This window comes from Miscanthus floridulus, chromosome 8 (genome assembly GCF_019320115.1).
Source record: "Miscanthus floridulus cultivar M001 chromosome 8, ASM1932011v1, whole genome shotgun sequence".
Lineage (NCBI taxonomy): Eukaryota > Viridiplantae > Streptophyta > Magnoliopsida > Poales > Poaceae > Miscanthus > Miscanthus floridulus.
In genome coordinates, this window is record NC_089587.1 from 185,125,517 (window position 1) to 185,131,494 (window position 5,978).

At 43.0% G+C, this 5,978-nt stretch overlaps 1 pseudogene; it reads right to left on the reverse strand.

The window, feature by feature from the left end:
* Positions 1-610: 610 nt before the first annotated feature.
* Positions 611-5,444, reverse strand: LOC136470312 (protein ALP1-like; annotated as a pseudogene).
* Positions 5,445-5,978: the final 534 nt, after the last annotated feature.

The window sequence follows — 5,978 nt, forward strand, 5'->3', positions numbered from 1 at the left end:
AAGACAAATTACGGCAATGTTCTAGCATCGAAGCATTGGATTATCTGTTGGCGAAAAAGAAAGATGTTGATGTAGAGAAGGAATTGAAGAAACAGGAGAGGGAGTTAAAGAAAGAGGAGAGGTGCTAAAAAGCCCTTGCTTTGTAGGAAGAAAGGTTAAAACTTGACTAAAAAAGTTTGACTTCAAATGAGATAGAGAAGAAGAAAAAATTATGAATGTTGATACGAGTACCATGTCAACCGATCAGCAACAGTTCTATGCACACCTAAAGGATAAAATACTTGCAAGACAGCTCGAAAATTAGGACCATTTTCTTCAATTTTTAGATTTCCAGCATAGTATGAGGCATGTCTATTTTTCTCATATTTTAGATTTCCAGAATAGTGTGACTAATGTTCTTGCATTGTCCATTGTTATCTGAACTGATATTTGTCTTTGATGTGTACTCTGTAAAGGAGCAGTTTCCATTGAACGATTAAAAGACAGATCAAGTAAATTGAGTGGCATCCTCATCTCAAAATCAGATTTATCACAATATTTATTACATCAGATAAAAAGATAGGTCCTCAAACTAATACAAAATGCATAGATATTGTAATAGTAAATGGAATCATTCAACAATATAATTTGTATATAAATCTGAAAAATTATGCCATAAGTGTTCGATAAGGTCGGCTTGAAGCATTGTGTGTGTTTCCTTGTCCTTGATCTTCTTGTAATTCTAAATAAATTCATCAAACTTAGGTATATCATCGTGTGATATAGTCACCTTTTCTCCCACATCATCATATCTAAAATCTTTTTCATCAACTCCTTCATCTTCAACAATCATGTTGTGCATAATGATACAAGCTGCCATGATAAGTTGAAGCGTATTTTCATCCACAGATGAGCTGGCCCTCGAACGATGGCAAAGCGAGATTGTAGAACTCCAAATGCTCGTTAAATATCCTTCCGACAAGCTTCTTGTGCTCTTGCAAAATACTTCTTCTTATTACCCTGCGGCTTGGGTATGGTTTTCACGATGTGGCCCACAATGGATATATACCATCTGCTAGATAACAATCCATTGTATAATTATTTCCATTAATGGTATAATTTACCTGTGGCCCTTGACCTTCAGCAAGCCTTGCAAATATAGGAGATCTTTGAAGAACATTTATATCATTGTGTGAACCTGGTATCCTAAAGCATGCATATCAAATCCAAAGATCTTTAGAAGCAATAGCTTCTAGTATAATTGTTGGCTCCTTTTTATGTCCCATATACATACCTTGCCATGCAACAGGACAATTCTTCCAGCTCCGGTGCATACAATCGATGGAACCAAGCATGCCAGGAAAACCTCTACTCTCACCAATTGCAAGTAATCTAGTAGTATCATGCTCATTAGGCAACCTCAAGTATTCAGGTCCAAATACTTGAACAACAGCTAAGACAAACTTTCTAAGACTTTCTAGAGCAGTACTCTCCTCAATACGGATGTAGTCATCCATAGCATCAGCTGCTACTCCATAAGCTAACATCCGAAATGTCGCTACCACCTTGAAAGCTCTAGTTTGGTTTTGGTGAATTGATGAAACCCTAAGTGCTAACATAGTTTATCAAAGTGATCATGAGATAGGTAGCACTACTTCAAGTGGTGAAGCAAATGAAGATCATGACATGATAATGGTGATGCCATGGTGATGATCAAGTGCTTAGACTTGAAAAGAAGAAAGAGAAAAAATAAAAGGCTTCAAGGCAAAGGTATAAGTTGTAGGAGCCATTTCGTTTCGGTGATCAAGACACTTAGCGAGTGTGATCACATTTAGGTTCGATAGTTGTACTATTAAGAGAGGTGAAACTCGTATCGAAATACGGTTATCAAAGTGCCACTAGATGCTCTAACTCATTGCATATGTATTTAGGAATCTAGTGGAGCTGCTAACACCCTTGAAAATATTTGTAAAAATATACTAACACACATGCACAAAGGTGATACATATTAGTGTTTAGAACTTGGGAGCAAGGGTTTGAAACTTCACTAGTGGAGTGTCCGTCCGTAGAGTGTGGACAGTCCGACAGATGCCACCGATGCCCTGTATAGAAAAGACAGGGTTTCACAGAGTGGACCAGAAGCTGGCCTCAACTGGACCTATGGCGCATTCCGGTCAGTAGAAGTAGTGAAGACGCTGGCATCGGTCTTCGACCGAAAGCTGAGTGGGTGCGTTCGGTCCCTGCTGATGTGGTAGCACAGAGAAGAGAAAGAACCGGACGCTGGTGCTGCGTCCGATCATGATCGACCGAATGCGTCTGGTCGTAAATTTTCACCTCTGGAACCTTACTGGAAGTGACCGGACGCTGGGGTCCTGCGTCCGGTCGTGTTCAAACTGACGCGTCTGATCACGAATGGAAGCTTACTGGAAGTTATCGGACGCTGGAGTCCTATGTTTGGTCCTACACTGTAGTGCGTCCGGTCACAACTTAAATGTACTGATGACTGTTGAGATTGGGCGATCAGCGTTTAAAGCAGGGGACATGTGGCGTGCATCGTGCAACCGGACGCTAGGGTCCTACGTCGGGTCGATCTGACCGGCGCATCCGGTCGCCTCGTTTTTCAGTGGACTGAGGAGCCAATGGCTCTATTTCATGGGGGCTGCTATTTAAGCCCCATGGTCGGCTCAAGCTCACTCTCTTAGCTATTTGCATTGACATAGCAACCTTGTGAGCTTTGCCAAAGCCCTTCCACTCATCTCCATCATTGATTCATTATCTTTGTGAGATTAGGAGTGAATCCAAGTGTATTGCTTGAGTGTTTGCATCCAGAGGCACTTGGTGTTCGTGTTTCGCTGCGGGATTCGCTTGTTACTCTTGGTGGTTGCCGCCACCTAGACGGCTTGGAGCAGTGAGGATCGTCAAGCGGAGGTTGGTGATTGTCTCTGGCTCCGATCATGGTGATTGTGAGGGGTTCTTGACCTTTTCCCGGTGAAGAGCCAAAAGGTACTTTAGTAAATAGCCCGTGGCTTGTGTGATCCTCATCTTGTGTTGGTTGTACGGCACCCTATTAAGGGTTTAACGTATGATGCCAATTAGTGCGTGAACATCCAAGTGAGTGAATCGCCACAATGAGGACTAGCTTGCCGGCAAGCAAGTGAACTTCGATAAAAAATTATTGTTTCATCATTTGATTCTGAGGTGATTGGTATTTATTCTTGTGATTGATTGGTTCATTCCCCGACTCGGTGGCATAACCATCTTGCTCTCTCTCTTTACATTACCGCAAACTAGTTGTCAGGCTCTTTAGTGTAGCTAGGTGTAAGAGCTTATTAGTTTGGTTAGTGTGGCTCTTTAGTTAGCCTTTGAGAGCACACTAATTTAGTGTAGTGACATAGCCATTGTGTGGATAGAATTGTGGTAGATGGCTTGCATTTTTGGTAGGCTGACACAACACTTGTTTCGTCTCATATTTGTCTAACCAGTTTGTTAAGTGTTGTTGTAGAAATTTTTAATAGGCTATTCACCCCCTCTAGCCATTAAGATCTTTCACACCTTCTGCAAACAAGATAGTCCTAGGGTTCCGACTGCATTCCTCTTCTTCACGAAATAGTCGGCATACTCCTCAATAGCCACCCCTGTTGTTCCATTTATAGGGGCGGCTGATCTTTGGGCTCCTGAGCACGTCACTGTATGGGCGGCTCCATCACCAGCCGCCCCTAAAAATTTTTGTCCCGTTGCTACAAACCGTTTTTCACGTAGTGATTCATTATATGTACAAATACATGATGCCGCATTCGAAACCTATGGCACCCGATATAAAATTAGCCACAATTGAATGCATGCGCTAAAGAACAAAGTATGAGAAAAATAACCTGCGCTTAAAATAGCTCGGCCCATACGTAGGATTATCTGAGAACTAATCTTCATACAGTCTGATATGCTCCGACTACCTATCATGATTCAAAACATGATGTCCCTCTACAGAACCACGATGGCATGCTGAATTTGCAATGTCTGACACTACGTGTGTTGCCGCAATATAAAGTTCATCGTCATCATCTGAAGACGACAACGGCGACGAATCCATCATTTCATTCTATACATCTTCCAAATCCATTATAGACCTTTGATTAGGAGAATCCCAGGAATTTGTTCGAGCACCTACAAGGATTGAAAAATAAGATGTCGGGTAATTATTTCCCATACAATGTTACAACCTCAATCTGCTCATCACATAATGTGACCTAAATAAATATTTCAAGCAAGAATTAACACCAGAACACCATGCATAACACACCATACATTTCAAGGTCGTCAGTGTTTGCATCTATGTTCTAACAAAATATAAGAAACTAATTTATGCCCTGTTCGTTTGGCTGATAAGCCATGGCTAAAAGTACTGTTGGCTGATTTGTTGTGAGAGAAAAATATTATTCGTTGGCTGAAAAAGTACGGCTTATAAGCCAAGCGAACATGACATTAGTGTTAGAAAACTTACTTTATAGAACAGGGCAACGTATGATAGAACAGATGGCTGGGAATCCGTCGCCGCCAGAATCAGCGTCTCGTGGTGCAGTCTGAAATCAAAACCTGGAACGCCGGTCTGAAGTCGATACCTGGAGGCCGCAGAGTTCTATTCTCGCGGGAGAGACGCGGTCCACAGAGTCCTATTCTTGCGAGGGAGAAGCGGTCCGTAGGATCCAATTGTTGCCACAAAACTAGGATTGGTTAGGATTTGCATGACAAGTATGTTGACGTGGCTTGTTTTCAAATATAGAAGAGCCAAAGTAGCTAGGCAGTTGTAGAGTCCTCTTTTTTATGATTTTTTCTATTTTACACAATGGTTAAAACAAGAAATTTGGCTAGCTATTTTTAGATGAACCCTTGGAGTTTAAATGAAGGGCGTGTTTGGTGCGGCTCTGGCTCTGGCAGCAGAGCCACACCAAACGGTACAGGCCGGAGCAGCCCTTCTGCCATGAAATGAGAGAGCTGAAACCGTTTTGGCGTACGGCAAGTGAAGCCCGAATTTGAGGCTCCAGCACTCCGGCTCCGGCTCTCGCACAAGAGCAGGCTGAGCGGAGCCCGGCCAAACACGGCCGAAGAGTAGACCGGTTCAAATCAAAGTTGGTACTTATACTAATGTTAAGAGGCAGATTTTCTTATGTGATACGAAGACACGCAGCTTTTCCCCCGAGCGTACGCACGCGCTCATCTCCTGCAAGTCTGAAAAACGGACAGGGGTTTAATTAACCATCAGTTCCGTGGCGATCGCTCTAGACAACCTCCTGGACTTTATATATTCAGCCGAAGAAAAGCTCATCGTTTCATTCATCACTTTTGTGAGGATGCTAAATTTCAACGGATTGAATTTCACACGCACAGATTTTCTTAGTAGATTCCATCAGCCTTATTGACTCGACGATATAGACGTAGGAGACGCCATCTCGCGACCTAGCAACTAGCATCTTTGCTTATCAGAGTCTCCTGATACGAATTAAGACCGGAATCTGCAAATGATAATGAACACCTCCGTGTCAACAAACCCTGCACGGCAGTCGCCAGCCGAGCCGATGCTCCCGGGACAACGACACCTCGTCAAAGGATCCGGCAACTTGTTCCTTGTTTTGCTGCATGCTATGATCCATAATTCTAGCACGTACTCCTCGTAAGCCGCTACGTACGCGTGCTTTGTCAAAGGCTTCAGGCTGACAAAAGCATCGCAGCAATGACCACAGAACACGAAGATGCTATGATAGTAGTAGTATACTGTATACAGTATGCTTCAGATTGCAGTCAAAACTGCCCCAAAGTCTGGAAACGTAGCAGCTATGTGCGTGATTTGAATTCAATTCCCGAATCAATTGTCTCTCATCAAGAAGAAGAAAAAATGGAATAATCATTGGCATCTTCGCTAGCTGTTCGGCCGGCTCCCAGAAACCGGCTCGTCTGGTTCCGTTTTTTTTCTCCGTGCGTGGCTCCCAAGTCAATCGGGACAGCTA